Below are 24407 nucleotides of genomic sequence, written 5' to 3'. Positions count from 1 at the left end.
TTGTCCTGTATTAACATAAGATCATAAGAAATAGGAGCAGAGTAGGCCATTTTGCCCCTCAAGCCTGGTCTGCCATTCAATAAGACAGTGGCTGATCTGATTGTGGTCTTAACTTCACTTTCCTGTCTGCCCTCCGTAACCCTTGACTCCCTTGTACATCAAAAATCTGTTTAGCTCAGCCTTGAATATATTCAATGACTCAGCCTCCACTGCTCTCTGTGGAAGAGAATTCCAAAGATTAATGACCTCCAGAGAAGCAATCCCTCCTCATCTCCCTCTTAAAAGGGGACCCCTAATTTTGAAATTGTGCTCCCCAGTTCTAGACTCCCCCATGAAGAGAAACATGGCCAGAATTTTTCCAGCTTACCGCTGAGATCGGCGGTGAGCTTCAAAAGCAGTGGTGGGCACGTGCGGAGGATTCACTCTGCAGAGCTGCCGCAATATTTAGTGCAGCGGCTCATTTACATGGAGGAGGCGTCCCGCCCACCCCTGACAACGGCGGTTGGCGCCACTGTGCAAGCGCTGGCACCATTTTTAAACGGCTTTCAGTCCTTACAGTTAATTTACATGTTTAAGGGAACAGTCCCTATAAATTTAATTTACAAATGTAATAAATGATTAAAGCCACTCTCCCATCCCTCCCCAATGCCTAAAGACTTTATTGATTGCCCTCTCCCCCCAAAAAACTTATCTTCCAATCCTGGCCTTTCACCCCCAAACGTTATTCACTTTCACCTTCAACCCTTTCCCACCATCCCCTCCACCAATCACAAAAGTGATCTCCGAATGGAGATCCAAAGGCCCGGGGGCTGGAATATCGGAGTGGGACGTCCGTGGCGACAAGTATTAATTAATTCATTAACATTTATTTCCATATTGAAATGAGGTTCCTGTCGCTGTGCAGCTGGGGGGCTGTCATGAGGCCTTGCTGCCACCAGTAATATGGGGCAGGGCCTTCCCAGTGTCAAGGCTCATGGTGGGCCTCTCCTGGAGGTACTTTCCAGGCCCCCCCTCCCAGTCACAACCCCCACGTCAGGGGCCGGTAAAATCCAGACCATCCTCTCAGCAGCTACACTGGCAAGCCCCCTCAGAATCTTATTTGTTTCAATAAGATCACCTCTCATTCTTCTAAACTCCAATGAATATAGGCCCAACCTGCTCAACCTTTCCTCACAAGACAACCCCTTCATCCCAAGAATCAGCCTCGTGAACCTTCTCTGAACTGCTTCCAATGCAAATATATTCCTCCTTACATAAAGAGACCAAAATTGTACACAGTACTCTAGGTGTGGTCTCACCAATGCCCTGTACTATTGTAGCAAGTCTTCCCTACTTTTAAACTCCAACCCTCTTGCAATAAATGCCAACATTCCATTTGCCTTCCCCTTCTGAGCCACCAACAGACTACCTTTCTAGGGATGAGCCAAACTGCCAATGCATAAAGCAGTAGTTGGCTATCTTCAGGATGTGTAAAATAGTGCAAATAGGTCAGTATTTAAATTTCAAGCCCTTAGTTGATTGCAAAATCAGCCTTTGATGACAAGTTTGGATTTACCTTTCACCTCTAAAATATATAGCAAGAGCAAAAGAGACTTTTTATTAGCATTTTTGTTATTTATACAGAGTTAAATTATAGTTGTAAAGCTATTCTAGTCAATTTATTCCTGTAATATTCGTGCCCATTTTCAATGTCATGGTGCATAAAAATTGGCTAACCCAAATGGACTGGAATTTTCCACATTTGGGAACAGTCTAAGGCCTAAACAGGCTATCATGTTACTCTGATTAAACATATATTCAATGTATTTTTTTAAATGACAGCAGCACAGCAAGCTTCAAAGCTGCATAATTTTGTTGCCTATTATACATTAAAAGTCTTATCTCTGCACAAACAACCTGTAAACTTTCTCCATTATAAAGTCTTATTTATAATTTATAATCTGTAATGTCTATGTGATGTTGGCTCACTGTATTTACACCCTTCACCACACCCCACCCTTCTCAGTGAAGGTGCGACAGCACCACCACGAGCAGGAGGTTACAATTACAATGTGCACAATTAACATTGGCAAGTCTATTATAAATGAAAATGCAGGAATGTATAATTAAAATACATAAAAATAAGGACAAAATGTGTGACTTTAAAATGAGAACTAAATTACATCTGCAGAAACCAGGTGATTACTCTCCTGCCTCTTGTCATACTTTACCTGAAGACTGCACTTGGTCTTGACTCACTGCGCAACACAACAGGAGATTGACTAGCATTTAGAAAAATACAAAGAACTTCCTTCGAAATACCTTCAAAATGCCAGAAGCAATCAGCAAGCCTGGCAACATCTTTGGAGAGATACCGCCTTTACGCAAAATGTATCTTTTTCTCATCAAAATTGTGTGCAGCTGAGCAAGACTGCAGCAGTTGATCTGTGGCGCCTTGACCTTATAATGTTTAATACTCGGCGCTGTGGTCACTGCATCTCCAAACTGTATCAGAATCAGGACAGAGCTTGCTTTATGTCTTACTCCCTCTGCCACACCCGCTAATAAAAGACAACGATAAATCATTCTAATTCTAATTCTAATTCTTCATTACACGAAAATATACAAATAGGCCTCCTTTACTGATGTGCTTCCATTTCATTGAAACTTTACTGCGACCTAGCCTCTGGTAAAATCCAGAAGGCTTGTGTGGAAGGATGATGCTGGAGCCTATCTTTACTCAGTTTCACATTTATTATACAGAGTAAAAAGGATTACAAACACATAGCTCCTCAATCAAAAACCTTCACCAGTCTCAGCGTCTCCTTGCAAGTTCTCAAATAAGACCCCAATTAACACCCTCCACCTGCATATAATTAAACAATGGATACACAATTAACAGATTCCCTGCTTCCTTTTATAATAAAACTTAAACTAACATGCTCAAACAAAATTTCAAAATCAATTTCATATTATGTATAAAGTATTAACTTGCTGAAACAACATTTCAAAATAAATTAAAGTAAATTCCATATCAGGTATGAAGTATTATATTGCGAGATGTCCCTCCTCCAGTACCCCTTAAAATTCCTTTGTACAGCATTTCCTTTTGTAAAACAATGGGATAGCTGATGGCTTGCATCTATCCATTTAAGTTTGGAGATTTCCTTTCTCTCCAGAATTTGTCTCAATCCAGCAAGGGTTTCTTTGCTTGAATAAATGCTTTTTATGAATAATTGACAAATGCGAATCTAATGATTTCTAAGAGCAGATTTCAATTTTATCTTTCAAAAATCAAGGTTAGGGTAGCATTTCTCTGCCCTTTCAGTAAGAACATTTTTCTGCTGTTTTCCACCATTTGGCTACAGAATTTGTAACCTTGCACTCTTCCACACATAGCACCACTGCAAATCCTCTTCAATCACACTTCTGCATCTTCACCAAAACAACACTAACCAAAGTCACAAACACCATTCCCTGCGACTGTGAGGCATTGTCTTGCCAATTTTGCAGTCTTAGTTACATTAGACCACATCATCCTCCTCCAATACCTCTTCTCTGCTGTCCAATACAGTGGGGTTGCCTAACTTTGTTTCAATCTTACCTACCCAATCATAGACAAAGCACCTCTACCAATGGCTTCTCTTTCCATCCCCGCACTGCCAGCTTGAGAGTCCACCAAGGAGCCATACTTGTCCCTTCCCTCTTCCTCATTTAAATGCTACCCTTTGGCAACATCCTCCAAAGGCATGAGGTCAGCTTCCAGAGGTGCGCTGATGACACTTAATTCTACCTCTCCACTACCTCTCTTAATCTCTTGGCTCTATGCTGTCAGACAACATATATGACCACTAGCCTTGGATGGATTAAAATTCCTTCCAGCTAAACATTAGGACCCTGCCATAAACTCGGTAACGTTGCCACCCACTCCCTCTCCTTCCTCGGCCACTGTTTCAAGCTGAACCAGACCGTTAGCAACTTTGGCATCCTAATTGACTCCAAATTGCACAGCAAGACTGTTCACAACCTCTATGGCCTATTTGACTCCAAACTGAGCTTCTGTCCCATATACTGTCCATCACAAAAACTGTCTACTTCCCATTTTGTAACATCATCTGTTTTGCCCCAACCCTAGCCCATCTATCACTAAAATTCTCATCTATGCCTTTTCCATCTCCAAAGTCAATTATTCCTCCTGACTGGACTTTCGTTCTTAAGATCATCCAAAACTCAAGTTCCCATATTCTATTCCACATCAAGTTCTGCCTGCTCATTACCCTGTCCTTGCTGACCTACACTGGCTCATGGATCCCAACACCCTAAATTTATATTCATCTACTTTTGGTTAAACCTCTCCATGGCCTTGCCCTACCAACCACTGTAATCTTCTCCAGACCTACAAGCCCTACCCCGAATACTTTGTTCGTCTGAATTCAACCTCTTGTGCATCCCATCTCACTTCACCCCACCATTGGTCGTCATGCTTTTGGTTGTCTATGCACCACAGTCTAGAATACCATCCCTAGAGCCTCTGCATCTCCTTCTCTGGCTTCACCCAACTAGGGATGGGCAATAAATGTGACCTTACTATTGTCACCAATTGCCCGAGAGCAAATTTTTAAAAAATCGATCTTATATCCTGGCTTTAAACTGCATTTAATTAAATACCATTTACACTTAACAAGAGAGCAATGCAAACATCAAATTATTTCATAAATTTAACTCTCATTTTGGTTGCTGGTCACACACAAAGACTTCAAGTAATTTTATTGGAATAAGACCGATTTTAACAGTCAAATGCATGCTTCAATCATCCTGGTTCAGAAAGTGATAATTAGCTGAGTAATGGTTATCTCACTCAATGTTGTTCACTTGTTGTTTTGGAATATCACTGAAAATTCAGGTGTAAACAAAAAAACTGCAGATATTTGAAATGTGGAACAAGTGCCAAGATTCTGTGGAGAGAGCAGGTTAATAAATTTTTCAGGTGAAGCTCCTTCATTAGAACAGTTCTGTTTTGAGGAGGATTCTACACCTGAAACATTCAGGAAATCCAACTGAAATGTTGGGCAGAATCTGTGGGATCTGGCTCTCCATGAGGGTTGCTAACCTCTTGATGGAGGAAGCCATGCACTCAGCCACATGAGACATGGCAGCAAACTTAGCATGGATGGACTCCTCTGTCATCTGCGCAGGGCCTTTAGCATCTCTGCCAGATGCTGCCTTACCTCTCTCTGCAACTCCAGCATGCCCTGTGCTGTCAATACCAGAGGCTGATCATCAACCTGGGGCTCAGCATGGGCCTGGCCAGCCACAGTCCTCCGACTGTCTGAGGCCTCGGCTGTCACAAACGCTAACAGCTGCTCGGGCGCATGTGTGGTGCTCTCACCAGCTTGTGAGCCTGATTCTAAGGCTGAGCGCAAGCCCACCAAGGTGAATGTCTCTGCGCTAGTGGAAGGTGCAGGAGAGTCATGTGATGGTGCATCCTCCAACTGCTGCTCCTCCTCAAAGGTTGACAACTGTCCCCCTTCAGCTGGAGCCTCCTGCGGACGATGACTTGCATGAGAAAATACAAACGTCTATGTGTTAGACTGTGCAGATCTTGTCATACCAATCAAGCATGATGTGGATCTCCAGAAGTGTGGTGGATGCCGAATGAAGGCAATCTTCATTCTTGTGCCGGGACTCCAGACTCAACATCCACTACTCAGCAGCTGCCCTGGGCCCCCGCTAGCTCCAGTGCCTCCTCTTCAGCCGTGGAAAGGGGTCGGATATCTGCTATTCCTGCACCAGTCTGCGAGATCTCCCTGGCTTTTGGGCCCGTTTGTCCTGTAAGTGGAAAGAGGGACAGAGCAAGACTGCACAGGAAGAGCAACAGAGAAGTTCTGCTAGTAGCAGCGTCTTGTCCCCTGCTGGGGTTTCCAACATGGCTGCTCCCCACATTCGCTCTCAGGGGTCGTCATTGGGCTGAGCTGTGAAAGAAGGTGACATGTAGCTGAGATGCAGTCATGTATCTGCCAAGATGTGGTGATCCCTAACCCCCCTCGCCATCGCCTTTGTGCTGATTCCCTCCCCATGTCGCGTTGACTTCCATGTAGCCACATGCAATCCCCAAAGAGGAGAGAGGTATGGAGCACTCACCTTGGCAGAACGAAGTAGGTCATTGGCTCTCTTCCTGCACTGGATCCAGTTGCATTGGCTGCTGACCTCCTCTGCAATCTCCATCCAGGTTCACTTGGTCAGCTGGGAGGAGCTTTTCTTACCATCCCTTGGAAAGAGGACCTCTTGCCATCCCTTGCAGCCTGGAGGAGAATCTCCAGAGAGGCATCACTAAACCCTAGGACCACCTGGTGTCTTGCCTCAGCCATAGTGCCCAGTCACTCCCACTATGTGCCAATGTTCATAAGTCCTTCTCTGGGGGGGGGGGGAGTGGGTGTTCAGGAGTTCCAACAGCTACTCACTGGGTCCACCAGCAATCCGGAATCATTGATTCAGTAAAAGTCAGAATTACAAGTGTAGTATAAGGATGTAAATGGTTAATGCCGAAGATAGTGAGAGCAACCCCTCCCACTGTAAGAGTGCAGATGTCATAGTCACTTGAGGTTCAGCTGGAGAGAAGAGAGGCAGCATGAAGGATGCTAGCTTAGCAGACTTAATGAGAGTGTATATAGTATTATGTAAATAATAAACAATTCTTAGTTGACCTTATCCTGAGTCTGAGACTTTCTCCAGAACGTCCCTGTTACGCTACTAAATACAACAACAACACACAACAACAAGCAGGGCTGGCAGCGCTTTAAATATGGTGGCAGCACCTGCATTGCAGTCATCTGATGCCACATTCAGTGCCTCGGAGCCCACCCCTGTTGCATGATTGGATGGGCCCCATGCCTCCAGTATGTAAAGTGGTTGTCCGCCGCGTGATCAGAGTTGGCCAGCCGCACACGTCACAGGCGGCGATGGCACCCACTTCTGGGTCTGTCCGCAGGACCTGCGATGGGCTCACTAAATTCAGCCTGTTAACTCTTTTTCTCTCTCTACAGATGCTACCAGACCTGCTGAGTATTTCCAGCATTTTTCTGTTTATATTTCAGATTTCCAGTACTTTGCTTTTTCAATAATTCATCTGTTGACATTACAGATTTATTTATTTAGAGATACAGCACTGAAACAGGCCCTTTGGCCTACCGAGTCTGTGCCGACCATCAACCACCCATTTATACTAATCCTATACTAATCCCATATTCCTACCACATCCCCACCTTATAATGGCCAATTTACCTATCAACCTCCAAATCTTTGGCTGTGGGAGGAAACCGGAGCACCCGGCGAAAACCCACGTGGTCACAGGGAGAACTGACAAACTCCGCACAGGCAGTACCCAGAATTGAACCTGGGTCGCTGGAGCTGTGAGGCTGCAGTGCTAACCACTGCGCCACTGTGCCGCCCAACAATACAGGAGAGCTCGTCTGGGACTTGAACCCGGGATCTCTCGCAGATTCACGCTATGAAAACCCCAAAGCGAGAATCATACCCCTCGACCAACGAGCCACCTGTCAGCCAGATGCTGACTATCCTGATGAACCTTTCAGAGTTTTGTGTTATAGTTTCTGGTATTAACTTGTTTCTTTTCTGTTTATTCCTCATCCCTTTCTTGTGTATTTACTAAGTGTTCTATTCATACCATTCATGGCTTGTTTTTGGAAACCTCACCAACATCCTAGCCCAACAGATGAAACAATTGCTCCGACTATTATGCATCATAACATCTTAAGCACATTCTTTACGATTGCTACATGTAGCCTTAAAAGCAATTGCAGTATTTGTCCAAAGGTATCAGGAACCTATAATAGATTCCAATACTTAAAATTTAGTGATAGAAACATGCAAGCCTATGCAGAAACAAAGGTTCCATTATGATGAGTTAATATCGTCCACCACCTATACATAAATGGAACACAGTAAAACCCTGCTTAATAGATAGGAGGTTTGCCTCTTTGTCTGAAAGAAAAGTTTGTCAGCACTTACTCCTTTTAAAAAAAAAAATCAATTGCGAAAGTGGCTTGAGGAAGATTGCTCCATCAGTGCAGAGCGATCATGATTTTGAGTTTCGGTGTTGTTACATTTTCATGAGCAAATTTACATTAAATCAAACTGATCAAGAGAAATGACTCATCATTTGGTGGTTTTCAAATTAACATTTTGCTTAAAATGACCATTTAGGCAAGTAAATAAAGTGAAGGATCAATGCAATTATTGCTTCATTTGAAAAGTCCCAAACTGTTCTTATTGTTTTCCGGGCTGGAAAGAGAACTGAAAAAGAAATCTGTGTATCTCCTAAAATTCAAAAGCTGCCAAAAAATGGGAACATGAATTCACTTACAAAATCTTTAGGTTGATATTAACCCTAAAACCAAGAATGCTGGTTCAAATTCATTTGATTATATCATCCTATAGTGATCTTATCAAATAGATGCAAATGGTTTTAGTATTACATTTCAAGCAGAAAGATGAACAATATCAACACTTTATATCATTTGTTTGAATCAAATTGACACATTTAATGACATTATGAATGAAAAACTGGATAGCAATGGTTATTAATTTAATTGGCTTTATTATTTGCCCAAGTCAATATAAAAGGCAGAACATAAGGAAGCAATTTATTGCACTCAACAATGAATAAAAAGAATGATAAGGTCATCTTAATTAGGCAGGTCTGTGAAGGTGAAATCAAGACCGATGCAAAATAATGTCTTGCATTAATATAGCACCTTTAGTTTAGTAAAGTGTCCCAAGGCCCTACACAGGCACATTATCAAACAAAATTGGACACCGAGCAAAAACTAGTTAACAGAAAACACAAAGGACCAAGCCAAATGTTTGGCTTGACTTTCAAGCTTGAATTCAATTATCGAATCCACAGTTTCACTGAGATCTTTTGGCCTGGATTGAGTTACTTGTAACTGTTAACAAAATAGTCAACAAGGTTTTGTTGGCATTCAAGTAAGACTACAGAGAAACCTTCATTTACAAAGGGCATAGGTCTGAATGGATGAGTTAATGAGGCAAACATTATCTGATCCAGATAATTATTAAGATGCAGTGAAGTCAAATGCTTTCGAAAGAGTTCAACTGAAACAAGAGACTGACAAGTCAGCATTAACAGGCAAATCAAAAGGAATATTTTGTTGTTGGTGTTTCCATCTGGAATATTTGAACATAGCTCAGATTTTTCAGTTTAAAATTGGAAATAATTATCTCAGATAGAGGTAATAGAACTGTGAGTTACTGTCATGTCAAGTCTAATTTGAATGAATCTGGAAATTAGTGAGTAGAAAAATATTGATCCAGACATTAAAAAAGTGATTTAGCTTGGCTTCATGTATAATAAGGAAAAGGCTTTCTCAGATGAACAAAGGTTGTGGCTAGTTAAGTTACCTGTAATGTTTTAAGTGTCTGCAATAACACAGCTGGAAAGCTCCAACGAGAATGCAACACATTGATCTTTATTAACAATATAATGGTGTGGTAATAAATAATAAACAAATATTTAACATAAATAGTACAATGTCTGCAATAAATATAAAAGAATTACTGGGATAGAATTATCACATAAATTGTGGACCATGTGTTAATAATTTGCAATAATTTGCATTCATACTACAAGTTTAAAATTGCAATGAGCAGTTGCACCTTCTCATGGTCACTTAACTTGTGAAGTGTAAATTGGGTCCGAATTTGGTGTTTGGGAAACGTGCTTCACTTTGCTCCAATGTTTTTTTTTATTTTTTTTTATTTCCAAAATATACTTTATTCATAAAAATCTGTAAAAATTACACTGCCAGACAGTTTCCAAACAGCACCAAAAAATACAAACATTGCAAGGGAGATCAGTTTCTTTCAATACTGTCATGAGTTTCTTCCCAACCCTTCTGTTTGACAATTGTCATGTCAATTACAGTTTTACATTTACAGCAATTGAGAATATTAACGATACAGTTTGAGGGGTTTCCCATTGATCCAGCCCCTCAGTCCAGCTTGGTGGGGGAACCTTACACTGTGGTCTTTCCCCATTGAGCCTTTGCTGCGGCTGCCCCAAGCTTTAGTGCGTCCCTCAGCACGTAGTCCTGGACCTTGGAATGTGCCAGTCTGCAACATTCGGTGGTGGACAACTCTTTGCGCTGGAAGACCAGCAAGTTTCGGGCAGACCAAAGGGCGTCTTTCACCGAATTGATAGTCCTCCAGCAGCAGTTGATGTTTGTCTCGGTGTGCGTCCCTGGGAACAGCCCGTAGAGCACAGACTCCTGTGTTACAGAGCTGCTTGGGATGAACCTTGACAAAAACCACTGCATCTCTTTCCACACCTGCTTTGCAAAGGCACATTCCAGGAGGAGGTGGGCGACCGTCTCTTCCCCACCACAGCCAACGCGGGGGCATTGTGCGGAGGGGGCGAGACTTCGGGTGTGCATGAAGGATCTGACGGGGAGGGCCCTTCTCACCACCAGCCAAGCTACGTCTTGGTGCTTGTTTGAAAGTTCTGGTGATGAGGCATTCTGCCAAATGACTTTGACGGTCTGCTCGGGGAACCATCCAACATGATCCACCGTTTCCTTTTCCCGTAGGGCCTTGAGGACATTCCGTGCAGACCACTGCCTGATGGACCGGTGGTCAAAAGTGTTTTCCCGCAGAAACTGCTCCACGAAGGATAGGTGGTACGGCACCGCCCAACTGCATGGAGCGTTCCGCGGCAATGTGACCAGGCCCATCCTTCGCAACACCGGGGACAGATAGAACCTCAGCACGTAGTGACACTTGGAGTTTGCGTACTGGGGATCTACACACAGCTTGATGCAGCCGCACACGAAGGTGGTCATCAGGATGAGGGCCACGTTGGGTACATTTTTCCCGCCCTTGTCCAGAGATTTGAACATCGTGTCCCTCCGGACCCGGTCCATTTTACATCCCCAGACGAAGCGGAAAATGGCTCGGGTGACTGCCACGGCGCAGGAGTGGGGTATGGGCCAGACCTGCGCCACGTAGAGCAACAACGTGAGCGCCTCGCACCTGATGACCAGGTTCTTACCCACAATGGAGAGAGATCGCTGCCCCCACATGCCCAACTTTTGTCGTACCTTGGCTACTCGCTCCTCCCATGTTTTGGTGCACGCCCCGGCCCTTCTGAACCATATCCCCAGCACCTTCAGGTAATCTGACCTGACGGTGAAGGGAACAAAAGATCGGTCAGCCCAGTTGCCAAAGAACATGGCCTCGCTCTTGCCGTGGTTAACTTTGGCTCCCGAGGCCAGTTCGAACTGGTCGCAGATGCTCATCAGTCTGCGAACGGACAGCGGATCCGAGCAGAAAACGGCGACGTCATCCATGTACAGGGAGGTTTTGACCTGAGTGCCTCCGCTGCCTGGGATTGTCACCCCTCTTATGCTCGCATCCTTCCTAATAGACTCAGCAAAGGGTTCAATACAGCAAACAAACAAGACCGGGGACAGAGGGCAGCCCTGTCTGACTCCAGATTTGATCGGGAAACTTTCCGATTCCCACCCGTTGATTGAGACTGCGCTACTGATGTTTGTGTAGAGCAGTTGGATCCAATTGCAGATTCCCTCCCCAAACCCCATTTTGGAAAGCACGTCCATCATGTAGGTGTGCGATATCCTGTCAAAAGCCTTCTCCTGGTCCAGGCTGATGAGGCAGGTGTCCACCCTCCTGTCCCGTACGTAGGCGATCGTATCCCTGAGTAGCGCGAGACTATCAGAGATCTTCCTGCAGGGTACAGTACAGGTCTGATCGGGGTGAATCACCAACTCCAGAGCAGACTTGACTCGACTGGCTATGACTTTGGACAGAATCTTGTAATCAACATTAAGCAGTGAGATGGGCTGCCAATTTCTGATTTCTGCCCTCTCCCCCTTCTGCTTGTAAATGAGGGTGATGATGCCTTTTCTCATGGATTCTGACATGCTGCCGGCCAGGAGCATACTCTCGTATACTTCCAGCAGGTCCGGGCCGACCCAGTCCCACAGGGCCGAGTACAACTCGACCGGTAAGCCGTCACTCCCGGGAGTTTTACTCGTCTTGAAAGACTCGACGGCCTTTGTCAGCTCGTCCAGAGTTAGCGGCTTGTCCAGTCTCTCCCTCCTGCTGTCATCTAAGACCTCTGTGATAGATGACAGGAAGGACTGGGAGGCTCTGCTGTTTGCTCCAATGTTAGGTCGGGCCCCAGCTCAAGGTTCAGGCTGTATTATAACTGTCGGGTTGGTGTGGAGCAAAACCGCTTTGCACTGATGTTACATTATTGTGAATCCAGCCTTGGAGTAGTCTGTCATGGTGAAGAGTTTTACATGAGATATTGGTCTAGAAATTTGATTAAGTCTGTTTTCAGGTGCCAAATGAAGACAGCAGCCTGAGGATTGTGAGAAATTGGTCCTTGAGCTTCATCTACATAATAGCGGTGAGCTGCCGGCACCTCTCATGTTTGCACAGGCAGCTTGCCCAAATGAAGAAGTGAAGTGCGGGTTGCCTGCCTCACTTAGCATATGCAGATTGGGTGCAGGCCATCTCACGGCTAAATTAGTATCCTTTGCTCCTATTTTACACCCAAAAGACAAGTATAGCGCATACCAATTTCAACCCCACTAAATGTAAAATGTTGGATTGCAAAGCTAGAGGTGTAACTTATATGTCTAAGGAGGTGATGTTGAGAGCTTGATGAGGCCGCACTTGTAGTAATGTGTTGGTATCTATTACAGAAAAGATGTAGAGTTATTGGAGGGAATCCAGAGGAGGGTTTCAAGGATGTTTTTGGAACTTGGAAGGCTGATAAGTGATGATTATATAGCTTTGGTCTTTACTCCAGAGATGACAGTATGAAAGTGGAGTTAAGAGAAGAATTTTAAGATTTTCATAGGTGTAGTAGCCAGATACTGAATTTGACGCCATGGAGGCACAGTTCAAAGCAATGGATGAGAAAAGGAAATGGGAAATCTGGGTACTTTTTTTAGTAATGACTGTGGAACAGAAAACCATAGCAGACCAAAAAAAAATAGTATGAATTCAAACTAGGAAAGGAGGGCCATCAGTTCTAGAATCATGATAAGGAAACTGATAGGAAGCTTAGAAGATTGAAGAATCATGTCCCAAACATTACTATGCTACCATTCTGCAGTGAACAGAGGGGAGGATAACTAAATTAATTAAACTAAAAGGGCTGTTTTTCACTTGAGATGATGGCACAGTGGTAATGTCACTGCATGAGTAATCCAAAACCCAAGCTAATACTCTGGGGACACGGGTTCACATTCCACTGCAGCAGCTGGTGGAATTCAAAATCTGGAATTGAAAGCTAGTCTCAGTAATGGTGACCATGAAATTACCATCGATCATCATAAAACCCATCTGGTTCACGACTGTCCTTTAGGAAGGAAATCTGCCATCATTATCTGGTCTGGACTACATGTGACTCCAGACCACTGCAATGTGGTTGACTCTGAATTCAGTTATCAAAGGCAATTAGGGACAGGCAACAAATGCTGTCCTTGCCAATGATACCTGCATCCCATGAAATAAATAAAATTAATGAACCTTGAATCTGTACATTCATTCATACGTCTGCTGTGAATATAAAGCCAACATAGTCACCGTGGAAGTTCGGAGCTGCTCTGAGACAATCGGACTTGAGCTACACAAGTTTTTGTTCCCTCGACCTTTATGCCCGCAGGTCTCAGCTGTTTCTGCGATTGTTATACTCTTCTAAAGGCAGTTTGATAATTTGACCATTATCAGAGAGGACAGCAATGGCTTTGTAGCAGACAGCAGCAAGATTATTTCTTCAGCTATTGAAGCATTGGAGGGTCAAAGCTGGTGCTTGGTCTCCATGGGAGATGAGAGGAAAGAGGGATAAATGCACATAAGCACACACACACACACACAATGTGTGAGAGGCATACAGAGTAGGATATATACAAAAACACAGAAGAATGGAGGAAAAAGGTCAGAAAGTATGTGAGAGGCATACAAAGACAGCAGGCATAGAGAAAAGAAAGGAGATGGAAGGAGCAAGCTAAAGAGAGAAGGTAGAAAAATTAGAAAATATGGGAGAAACTGAGATGACAAAAATATATGGGAATCAGAGAGAGAGGAATGTAGGAAAAGTAGACTAATAGAGACAAGGGAACAGAAAAACTACACAGGAAAGATAATTACTAAGAAAGACCCATTATAAAAAATATATATTCTTGAGCAATGCCATGAGAGAACAACTCGTATTTGTAAATGTTTTAAAATCCACTAGTTATGGATTGTTAGCTTGGTTCAGATATGGAATGTTCTAGTTCTATATCTGAACCAAGGGTATTTCCTCTAAGGCCACAATCCTGACCCAAGACTTGTTCAAGAGCTGCTCTCACAGAACTGCCACAAACTGGCTCTGTGTACTTCGGTCTTTTCCCTAATGTTTGACTTTTTAAACACCCTCTCAAACCCCCCTTCACCCACCCCCCACCCCTCACAACATCCCACAGCTAGTAGGTTTTGAGCTCAATCCAAGATACAGGAAACAGTTTGCCAACTTCTGAGCTTCAGGTGAAGATGAGATGGATTCCAAATGGCATCACTGCCACATTATGAGTAACACTGGTCCAGATTCATGCATATGTAATTGCTGCTTAAGCATGGTGGCTTTGTGTTGCCACAGCTTTTTCAACTAGAAATCAGCATGAGAAGAGTACGGTGAGAAAATTGAATAGAACAATATCTTTCTGGTTTGCTGATATGATTGCATTATCTGAGCCCAGCAAGTAGGTTATAGCCTCATAACCTCTTCCTTCCCAGGTTTTATCCAGTGAAGAGATTGGCTTAAAATATAATGCCACTTTATTTTGAACTCCATGAACCATTTTTTTAAACACAACTTCTCAACATTTTACTCTAAATATCTTATAATGGAATGTCAGGGGTCAGTTAGCTAGATGGCTAGAGTGTGGTACAGAATAATGTCAACAGCATGAATTCAATCCTTGTACTGGCTGAGGTAGTTCTTGGAGCCTGCTTACTCAACTTGCCCCATAGTGATATCATGGCATAAGCATGATTAGCAACCCTTGGACAAAAAGAATGCTACATAGGGAGAGAATGGAATGTTTAGTTCAAAGCAAGGATACACATCAGAAATAGCCCTGGATTTTGTGGTCAGTGGTGAATTGACAGCACCAGCTTTCATTACACATACACTTGGTCACAAACGTTCTATGGGCTTTTGCACTGGAATTTGCCGTCGTTAGAAAGTAGTTTTGTCTAAGTGCCCTCTACCGGGGATCTGGAGCCTGTGTGAACAGGATAAGAAACTATACATTTCCTTAACCTATCTCAGATTGAAGAATTGTTACTGAGCAACGCAGAGTCTGAACCAGGAGGTATCAGTTAGACTATTACATTCAATGTCAAATCAGGTGCAGAAAGTGAAATAAAGAGAGGGAAAGAAAGATGGCATTAAGAGAGAAAGATAAAAGAAAAAGGTTTTAAAAATATTTATTTTTAAATCTCCAACAATAATTAAAATTTGAAGGAATGAGAGTCCACACTTGTGAAATAAATTTTCAGTGCCAGAGAGGTTGTTTGCTAGAAATTAACTTATCAGACTGTTAAAAATTTCCTTTCACTGGAATGGATAAGCCCTAATTTTTTTTTTGAGAGTTTAGTGGGTATATAATCACATAAGTACAGTAGCTTCATGTTGTTCCATGCTTTTCAATACTAAGTCTCTCGCTACTGTTGTCGTGAAATTTCTAGAAAAGCAGGGTAACCCAGACTGCAATCTCCTGATTTCTGTGTTTAATTGTGCATATGCAGTCGCCGGAGGTTGCTGTCCAATTTACACTTTATTAACGATGACCACTGATAGCCTCACTTATTTTTAATTGCAAAATTCAAGCTATTAAAATTACTTTTTAAAATATTTTCCCTTGTTTGGTTCACAAGAAAAACTAGCAGCACAAAATGTATAAGGGTGGCACGGTCTACTGGATCTGCTTAACTGATGTAACAAAAAGTTTTTAGAGTCAGACAGACCCCTCTGTTCTATTAAATAAAACAGCTGTCTTTAATTTGTGTTTTTTTATAGAAATGTTTGACTTAGTTTTGAAATTTGATGCGTATCTTCAACTTTTTAAATACATTTCCCTCATAGTATTATGTTTCTTTGTCTAAAATATTGATATTTGGGTGGATATCAACATTATCTAAATCACCTCTATCGACAATTAGGGCTGAAATTTATACTTCTGCGGGCTGCCCATTGTGGAGCCGCCACATTATTAAGCTCAGCAGCTCATTTAAATAGCCGGGACGGACAGGCCCCCCCACCCAATGACTTGGAGCGGGCGGGCTGTCCATCCCCAGCAATGGCATCAGCTGCCTGTGTGCAGGCGCTGGCACCATTTTTAAAGGGTTTCGAGCCCTACCGATCAATTTAAATATTTAAAGCAACAGGTAATAAAAAAATTTAACTACATTTAATTTGCCCCTCTCCCACCCCCCCGAATAACCAAAGAATTACTTACCCTCTCCCTACCAAAACATAAACTGTAAATTATAACCCTTCCCACCATCCCCTACACCAATAATACTACTTTGACCCCGCTCCACCCGACTACTTCCGCACTGAGAAACTCAACTCCTCCCCCTCCTCACCAGTGTTCCACCTGGGTTCCCCGGACAGCACCAGCAGCACAAAGATCGCACTGGGACAGACGGCGGGTAATTAATTCAACAATTTTAGTTAATTTAAATAATTAAATGGGGCTTCTGTCTCCGAGCAGTGGGGGGCTGTCACGAGGCTTCGCCGCCGCTGGCAATATCGGGCTGGGCCTTCCTGGCATCAGGGTGTGTGGCGGCTCTCTCCCGGAGGCATTTTCCAGCCCCACCCCCACCGCCATGGCCCTCGAGGAGGGGTCTGTAAAATTCAGCCCTTAGTATGGATTGATTTACATGTGCTGATGTTCACAGCACAAGCTCCAAACAGCTGCATAATCAGCTTCAGTGCTGCTTCGGGACATCCAGTCAGACGACCTTCAGCTTTGATTTTTGCAAGATGTTTTAATCTTCTAACAGTAACTGCCGAGAATTTGGTTATATGCCATCTGTGTTTGACGAAATGATTTGAATAAATTGAGTATTTAAAAATGGGTATAATACTGACCAGAAAAAAAAATTCAGAAATGCAGCAACATAATTAGAATTAACTTACCCTATTCTGATACTTGGTTGAGATTCACGAAGCTAACTCTACCTTTTCTTCACATAACAAAGATATTTGCTTGAGGTCTCCCCCCTTATTGTTGTCTGATGTATGTCCCGGTACATGGTGCTAACAAGTACCATGGTGCTACATGGTTGATATGTTTAATTGAGGCTAATATTACATTAGCATGGATGGGGTTTCATAAAGGTCAAATTACTGAAAAATATTAACTCGACTTTGACTTTAAGTCAATCAAAATCCCAAAAATGTAGAATTGTAGTACACTAATTACCATTACAAACTACTTGTTAGCACCACTCATGGACAATACAGCAACATCTACATATGCAGTGGGTTATACAGATGTGACCAGTCTGGAGCTTGTCCAAAAATTCATGTTTTATTTATTGATGAGACACTGCAGTTTGAAGAATGAGGCTGTGTGAGAACCAATTGCAGTCTGCGTAATCCCTACGCTATTGACATAGCACAGCTTCCAGGTCAACCATCATTATAACTGCTTTGCTGAGAAGGTTACAGATTTTCATTATTTGTACAGCACTGACAGCATTTGGGGATTACCTTGTCAGATACTCCTGACAAGTTTGAAGGAAACTGTTTCATCTGACAACACCCACATGCAATATGTACATTCTGTGCACACAATGCAGGGTAAACAGGCTGCCTCAATGGTCAAATTCTGAATGCTGGTCTAGTTTGCTACAATGATTATTTAAACTCCATGTTAGTTATACCATAATGATAGATTGCATCCATGGCTCACTGAGGAAAAAAAATTCTGAATTCATAATTTCATGGTTCCCATTTGCAATATTTGGTTTGTGACAGGGGATCAAATTATGCAGTCATCATACTGGAGAATATCAGTACCAAAAATATCAAACACTTGTCCACTTCTTAGCCCAGTGTCAATAGCAGACATTAAATGGGCAAGGTGCAGAGTAAAGCTTTCTATATCCTGGCCATACAATGTGCCTTATCCAATACCTCAGAAGAACGCCAATGCAACACTTACATTTTCCAAATTAACCAAATGGTCTTTCTGAGCATTTTGAGATTCACACCCCAGTAGGAGTTTGAGCCGAGACTGCTCAAACTCATTGACAGCCAACAAAGAACAGCAGAAAATATGCTAAAAAAAAAGGCTACTCAACCCATCAAGACTATTCCTTCCAGCAGACTGTGCACAAGATGGATCATCGTGGATACAGTTTGTTCCAGTAATTCATAGTAATTCTTTTTGCACAAAAATGTCAAACTATCTAGTAATTCGAAGAAACTTAATTGAAAAAGCTTTTACCTTTTTTTAATCAAAAAGGGTTCAATTAATGGATAACTTAAATTAATTTTAAATTAATAGAAAGCTATAGTACCCTACTTATTTAATTTCCTGACGGAGGTGAATTCTCACAGGTAAAGCCTCCATACAGATAATGCTAACATTACAACTTACATTATTCAAGCCTAACTAGTTGCATTCCAGTGATGACACATCAATGTTTCAGCAGCACAGGAACTAACATGTTGTGCAGAGAATTTGATCATTGATGTTACCCCTTATCCTTTTCAATCCACCCACCTAATTTTAAAGCATATCATTGATTGCTTTTGATGGAAGTCAGTTCTATGAACTTACAATTCTGTGCAGGCTGATCATGTGATGCTTGGCACCCTTAATCAAGTGCTGGAACCTACTATGTAGAGGTGTGCAAAGGAAACCCGACCCAAGTCCGAATGCTGGACCCGGAAGCCCGACCCGACCCGACCCATGCAGTCGGATCCCGTCAGGGTCAGGTCGGGTAGCAGGCCTTTACCCATGTACTGATGTAAAGGCCTGCCACCCGACCCGACCCCGATGGGTCCCGACAACATGTGCTGGGTTTGGATCGAGTGGGGTCGGACTTCCAGGTCCAGAATTCGGACTTGGGTCGGGTTTCCTTTGCACACCTCTATTGTGAGATAATATAGCGAGACAGTGCTTGTAATGCTGTGGGTCTAGGCTCAGTAAGTCCTCAAGAAACATTAACAAGATCTATGTCACAAAAGGCTAAGAGGAGATTTAACAGAGGTTATTTGAAAAAATGATTCCTGGAAACTTGATAACATGTCATCTAATCGTGTGACATTTGGTCATGTGACCATCTCCAGAACCACCCTGTTTATTATATATAAAAACAATTCTTCTGTTGGGTGCACACATTTATCACAAATCTTGCTTCCTGTTGTGCCAAATTTGGGTCACATTTTTCTATTAATGCTAATACTGAAGCTTACGTCACTTTGTTGCTCTCTCACAATGTTCTTACAATTTTGCCAAAAATTGTTGAAGAGGTTTTCATGAACCATTTTAAGATTTTCTTTCACACTCTGATTTTCCTTGTGTCCCAGCACTATTTCCCCAAACATTTCTTGCACCAGTAAGTAACTGTACATAAAACAAAAAAGGTTTCTTTAAGACTCTTGGGAAGGATCGAAATGTAGCGGTATAAGCAGGATTACATAGTTCCAAGGCATGTTATAAAGGCATGCACTGCAGTAAATGCTACAATTGATCACAGGTAGTATTAAATGCAAGCTGAACACTGACATGATCCTTCACAAGCATAAATGCAATTGAACTCCCTGCAGAAGTACCATTAACCACCAATGCAAGCTGACAGCACTGACTGCACAACAGACCGAGCTTGGAGTGTCTTGCATCGGATTGGAGTGCTATCAGTGCAAAGCACATGTGCTTTCTCAATTAAATGAAATCAGTACCATTATCCAACAGATCGAGGCTACAAAAAGTGAGGAGTGGAGAATTAAAAAAAAAAGGGAACTTCTCTTCCCCTAGTGACTGTAACTTGGCACTGCTGCAAAGTACTGTGCCAGCTGCCTATCACTTCTCACTGCATGGACTTTACCAGCTTGTATTAGGCTCGGGGGTTCTTTTTTGAGCAGCTATTGGTAGATTTAAGATATATCTACCAACTGTAATGCAGAGTGCAGCTCTGTGCTATAGAGATGTATAGGGGGCAACTGTCGACAGAAAGTACTTTTCTTCCAGGCTGCCAGCAGCAGTGCCCAGGAGATTAACCTTCAGTTCCAGAAGACTCTGGGAAGGGGTGGAAAATCCTATAATAGGTTGGCGTATGTCCATCCATTGTGTTCTGCCCTCAGGCAAGCTTTAGCTCAAGGCTCTGATGAGACTCTTGAGCAACAATATCAGCAAGTACTTGTTAAGAACTGCCCAGTCATGTTGTTTGAATATTTGGTCATGGATTTCTGCTCATCACCATTCATAGTGCTACATTCAGTCTATCACTTTCATTCCTTGAAATGAAATTCAAGCAGAGGGATGATTTGTTTTCTACTGTAAACTGAGATGAAGGACGGAGGGTCACAGCCAGAAAGTCCCACTGAAAATATCTTTACTTTCTCAGAAATTCAGAACAAACACTTTTTAAAATCAATGTGATATGCACAGTATGAATGGCTTTAAAAAGACCTCAGGACCTATGGAATATAATAGCGTCTTAATTTTGAATTATGACCACTGAAAAGCAATTTTTATTTTGCAAACCATGCAGTCCAGATCTGTGAACTGTATCGCAGCTAAAAGGATTTTTCAGCCCTTATTACTTTAGAATATATGAAGGCAATTTTTTTAACTCAAATTTTAAAGATTAAATTATAACGGACAAGAAAAAAGGGCTGATTTTTTTACTGCTGCAGGACTAGAATAATCTATTTTACAACCACTTTCTATGTGAATTCTGAATATTTATTCAAAAGAAACTAGGCTCTCATGCTCTCATTTAAGCAATATCCCAGATGGTTGTAAACTATGATTTATAGAGGTCTTTATAAAATATGCATATATTAAAGCAGTTATATCACCGTAAAGGAGAGGAAAGGAGCAATATTCTTGTGATATGTAACAGCAGGCTGATGACTAGAAAAGAGTAAATCAGTCTAAATGCAAAAGAGCAAACTTGGAGTGTTAACTCTGTTCATAAGAAGGAAGGAAACAGATTTAAATTTCCTGTGATGCAGAAAAAAAAGTATAGTTAACTAAGAGTAACAGTGTCTCTGTGACTTTTCATATGGCTGTAAATTGATTACAAGATCAGGGTAAAAGTATTTATCTTGAAGGTAACCCAGTCAAACTAGAACAGAGATTCGTTTACATTAAGCATTGAGATAATAAATTTTAAATCATACTTTTTTTTAGCAATGCTGCAGCACTTTGATCTCCAATGCACTGACCCACAGAGTGGTCTCCATTCCAGAAGCTTAGATCTCACTGTACTGTCATGGGGAGGCACCAAGAGGAAGTCGGACACAAAGAACAAAGAGAACAAAGAACAAAGAAAATTACAGCACAGGAACAGGCCCTTCGGCCCTCCAAGCCTGCGCCGATCCAGATCCTCTATCTAAACATGTCGCCTTTTTTCTAAGGGTCTGTATCTCTTTGCTTCCTGCCCATTCATGGATCTGTCTAGATACATCTTAAAAGACGCTATCGTGCCTGCGTCTACCACCTCCGCTGGCAACGCGTTCCAGGCACCCACCACCCTCTGCGTAAAGAACTTTCCACGCATATCCCCCCTAAACTTATCCCCTCTCACTTTGAACTCGTGACCCCTAGTATTTGAATCCCCCACTCTGGGAAAAAGCTTCTTGCTATCCACCCTGTCTATACCTCTCATGATTTTGTACACCTCAATCAGGTCCCCCCTCAACCTCCGTCTTTCTAATGAAAATAATCCTAATCTACTCAACCTCTCTTCATAGCTAGCGCCCTCCATACCAGGCAACATCCTGGTGAACCTCCTCTGCACCCTCTCCAAAGCATCCACATCCTTTTGGTAATGTGGCGACCAGAACTGAACGCAGTATTCCAAATGTGGCCGAACCAAAGTCTTATACAACTGTAACATGACCTGCCAACTCTTGTACTCAATACCCCGCCCGATGAAGGAAAGCATGCCGTATGCCTTCTTGACCACTCTATTGCCCTGCGTTGCCACCTTCAGGGAACAATGGACCTGAACACCCAAATCTCTCTGTACATCAATTTTCCCCAGGACTTTTCCATTTATTGTATAGGACACTCTTGAATTGGATCTTCCAAAATGCATCACCTCGCATTTGCCCGGATTGAACTCCACCTGCCATTTCTCTGCCCAACTCTCCAATTTATCTATATTCTGCTGTATTCTCTGACAGTCCCCTTCACTATCTGCTACTCCACCAATCTTAGTGTCGTCTGCAAACTTGCTAATCAGACCACCTATTCTTTCCTCCAAATCATTTATGTATATCACAAACAACAGTGGTCCCAGCACGGTTCCCTGTGGAACACCACTGGTCACACGTCTCCATTTTGAGAAACGCCCTTCCACTGCTGCTCTCTGTCTCCTGTTGCCCAGCCAGTTCTTTATCCATCTAGTTAGTACACCCTGGACCCCATGTGACTTCACTTTCTCCATCAGCCTACCATGGGGAATCTTATCAAACGCCTTACTGAAGTCCATGTATATGACATCTACAGCCCTTCCCTCATCAATCAACTTTGTCACTTCCTCAAAGAATTCTATTCAGTTGGTAAGACATGACCTTCCCGGCACAAAACCATGTTGCCTATCACTGATAAGCCCATTTTCTTCCAAATGGGAATAGATCCTATCCCTCTGTATCTTCTCCAGCAGCTTCCCTACCACTGACGTCAGACTCACCAGTCTATAATTACCTGAATTATCCCTGCTACCCTTCTTAAACAAGGGGACAACATTAGCAATTCTCCAGTCCTCCGGGACCTCACCTGTGTTTAAGGATGCTGCAAAGATATCTGTCAAGGCCCCAGCTATTTCCTCTCTCGCTTCCCTCAGTAACCTGGGATAGATCCCATCCAGACCTGGGGACTTGTCCACCTTAATGCCTTTTAGAATACCCAACACTTCCTCCCTCCTTATGCCGACTTGACCTAGAGTAATCAAACATCTATCCCTAACCTCAACATCCGTCATGTCCCTCTCCTCGGTGAATACTGATGCAAAGTACTCGTTTAGAATCTCACCCATTTTCTCTGACTCCACGCATAATTTTCCTCCTTTGTCCTTGAGTGGGCCAATCCTTTCTCTAATATAAAATAAAAACAAGAAATGCTGGAATCACTCAGCAGGTCTGGCAGCATCTGTGGAAAGAGAAGCAGAGTTAACGCTTCGGGTCAGTGACCCTTCTTCGGAACTCTTTCTCTATCCTTTCTCTAGTCCTTTCTCTAGTTACCCTCTTGCTCCTCATATATGAATAAAAGGCTTTGGGATTTTCCTTAACCCTGTTTGCTAAAGATATTTCATGACCCCTTTTAGCCCTCTTAATTCCTCGTTTCAGATTGGTCCTACATTCCCGATATTCTTCCAAAGCTTCGTCTTTCTTCAGCCGCCTAGACCTTATGTATGCTTAAATAAAAGCAAAATACTGCGGATGCTGGAAATCTGAAACAAAAACAAGAAATGCTGGAATCACTCAGCAGGTCTGGCAGCATCTGTGGAAAGAGAAGCAGAGTTAACGTTTCGGGTCAGTGACCCTTCTTCGGAACTGTCGGTACGCCATACAACAACAGCACCACCCTTGTCTGCAGGTTTGATGACCATGTCGGGGTTAGACCTGAGAGAACGGAGTGCCTCAAGTTCAGAGGGGGACAGGTTAGAGTGAGTGAGGGGGGCAGAGAAATTGAGACGACCAATGTCTCGCCGACAATTTTCAATGAAGAGATCAAGAGCGGGTAAGAGGCCAGGGGGAGGGGTCCAGGTAGAGGGAGAATGCTGGAGGCGGGTGAATGGGTCTGCTGGTCGGGGGGAGGACTCCTGGTCGAAGAAGTGAGCCCGGAGGCGGAGGCGACGGAAGAAGAGCTCAACGTCATGCCGAGCACGAAATTCATTGAGGTGGGGGCGTAAGGGGATAAAACTGAGACCTTTGCTGAGTACAGAACGCTCAGCATCAGAGAGGGGGAGGTCAGGGGGTATAGTGAATACACGGCAAGGGGTCAGATCAGAAGGGGTGGGGTCAGAGGGAAGTGAAGCAGAAGGAGGATCTGGAGGGGCATTAGTCCCCATCAGCTGCTGGAGCTTGCGTTCCTTAACACCTGAAAGGAAGAAAAAAAGTT

The 24407-nt window shown here is 43.0% G+C and overlaps 1 protein-coding gene and 1 long non-coding RNA gene across 4 annotated transcripts in view; both read right to left on the bottom strand.

Annotated features, from left to right (window-relative positions):
• LOC137375263 (uncharacterized) overlaps window positions 1–21536 on the bottom strand; it is a 94569-nt gene extending 73033 nt beyond the window's left edge. Inside the window, exon 1 of the long non-coding RNA XR_010975962.1 lies at window positions 21461–21536. This is a non-coding gene — a long non-coding RNA (uncharacterized lncRNA). The remainder of the gene's footprint in view (window positions 1–21460) is intronic.
• schip1 (schwannomin interacting protein 1) overlaps window positions 1–24407 on the bottom strand; it is a 763480-nt gene that overhangs the window by 462809 nt on the left and 276264 nt on the right. The gene's annotated exons all lie outside the window — the stretch shown is intronic.

This window comes from Heterodontus francisci, chromosome 11 (genome assembly GCF_036365525.1).
Source record: "Heterodontus francisci isolate sHetFra1 chromosome 11, sHetFra1.hap1, whole genome shotgun sequence".
In the NCBI taxonomy this organism is placed as follows: Eukaryota; Metazoa; Chordata; class Chondrichthyes; order Heterodontiformes; family Heterodontidae; genus Heterodontus; species Heterodontus francisci.
The sequence above is the reverse complement of the archived record's forward strand: the minus strand, read 5'-3'. Positions and strand labels throughout refer to the sequence as shown.